Source organism: Lepus europaeus, chromosome 4, assembly GCF_033115175.1.
Source record: "Lepus europaeus isolate LE1 chromosome 4, mLepTim1.pri, whole genome shotgun sequence".
In the NCBI taxonomy this organism is placed as follows: Eukaryota; Metazoa; Chordata; class Mammalia; order Lagomorpha; family Leporidae; genus Lepus; species Lepus europaeus.
In genome coordinates this window covers 97780135-97782147 of record NC_084830.1, presented here as the reverse complement: position 1 = coordinate 97782147, position 2013 = coordinate 97780135, and the positions used below count along the sequence as shown (strand labels likewise).

At 38.9% G+C, this 2013-nt stretch overlaps 1 pseudogene; it reads right to left on the bottom strand.

Moving 5' to 3' along the window:
• Positions 1-388: 388 nt before the first annotated feature.
• Positions 389-2013, bottom strand: LOC133758732 (protein disulfide-isomerase TMX3-like; annotated as a pseudogene).

The following is a 2013-nucleotide window of genomic DNA, read 5'->3' as shown; positions in this document are numbered from 1 at the left end:
ATGTATTATGAAACATGTATCATCTACTGAATGGCCAGTTTACATATTCTGCTAAAGAACCTTAACTTTGTTATAGAATATTCAGAAAGAGAAACATGCAAAAAAAATGGATGTTTTAAGATAATGTCTATAAGGTAAATCTGATGGTGTGATGTAATTTAGTTTCTTTTAGACTATCCATCCATTTCTTTGCTCCAAATATTTCTCCATTTATGAAGACTGTTTTAACCCATGCAGTCGATATTAGCAAAATACAAGGAATATGTTCTCTTTGGTAAAGATCATAATAAAATATCTAACGTTAAGAAATAAGCTCTAAAAATTTGAAATGCTCTCAAATATTGTGTACTAGTAACATCTCAATCTTCTTTTGTAATACATCCTTGGGCTAGAGATTCTGCAGTGCTTGGCTACTGTTATTCCTTGATTTCTTCTACATGTTCTTGACTTTCAATTTCGCTTTTGACACTTTGTACCATTCCTCTATGTGACTCCCACCAGGGTCTGCTGTGTAGATTCCATCACATGTGATACTGCTGACATCCAATGGCAGGCCAAAGAGAAAGCATCCTATGAGCAGTCAGATCTTGAATTTAGACATGATGGTAGATTTTCCATGAAATACTGTTCTTTTCAATTTCCGCCAAATTCTATCACCTCCTTGGCCTTCTCCTTTGCCATCCAAATCTTATTAAGGAACTGTACCTTATTTTTGGCATCCTTAATCTGCCTACTTAGCAAAATGTCTTGTTGACGTGAAGTATTCAGCACAACTACAGTTGGAGTTATCAGTGCATTCATCAGCAAGGTATTCATGTATTCATTTCCACCCATGTGGCCAAACTGAAAATCCTTAAGGAGATGGTCTTGGTAATTTCTAATGAATTCCTAAAGAATTGACTTCAGTTAAAACTGGTATTTTCAACTGATGTATTGTTCTCATCAATAGCTGCAATAGCCACAGGCTTTCTTGTGACTCCGGGTTCACATAAAAGTAAGCCAACAACAGTAATGTAATTCTGAAACTTCTCCCAGTTGATCCATTATCACAGATCATGATTCTCATACTTATCATAAACAAAGTGAGTTCATCTTGGAAAACAAGCACAACAGACATCTCTTTTAGTGTCATATACTCAGGAACTACTTTTTTTTTAAGTTTTTAAAAATTTTTTTATTTAAGTTATATAAGTTTCATGTATTTCATATATACAGATTTAGGAACATAGTATTATTTCCTACCCTGTCCTCCCTCCCACCCACTTTCCAACCCTACTTCCCCCCTCATTCTCACTCTTGATTGTTACAAAGATCTACTTTCAGTTTTCTTAATGATCATAAAGTTAACTCTACAATAAGAAAAAGAAGAAACTACTTTGTCAGAGGCCTGGGGGAAAAGTATGCATATACAATCAATTCTGAAGTGTCATTGATGTATTTCTCTTTGAAAGGTGAATCTCAGCCAGCGCCATGGCTCAATAGGCTAATCCTCCGCCTTGCGGCACCAGCACACCGGTTCTAGTCCTGGTCGGGGCACTGGATTCTGTCCCGGTTGCTTCTCTTCCAGGCCAGCTCTCTGCTGTGGCCCGGGAGTGCAGTAGAGGATGGCCCAAGTGCTTGGGCCCTGCTCCCCCATGGGAGACGAGGAGAAGCACCTGGCTCCTGCCTTTGGATCAGCACAGTGTGCCGGCAGCAGCGCGCCGGCGGTGGTGGCCATTGGAGGGTGAACCAACGGCAAAGCAAGACCTTTCTCTCTGTCTCTGTCTCTCTCTCTCTCTCTCTCTCTCACTATCCACTCTGCCTGTCAAAAAAAAAAAAAAAAAAGAAAAGAAAAGAAAAGGAAAGGAAAGGAAAGGAAAGGAAAGAAAAGAAAAGAAAGGTGAATCTCCACCTCTCTAAATGAAAAATACACGATGTCTCTTCCTGCTCATGTTCAAACATTTGCTAACCCAGAAGTAATCAGATTAGCGTCCTAGGTACTCTATGACCAAATTCAATACCATCATCTTTAGT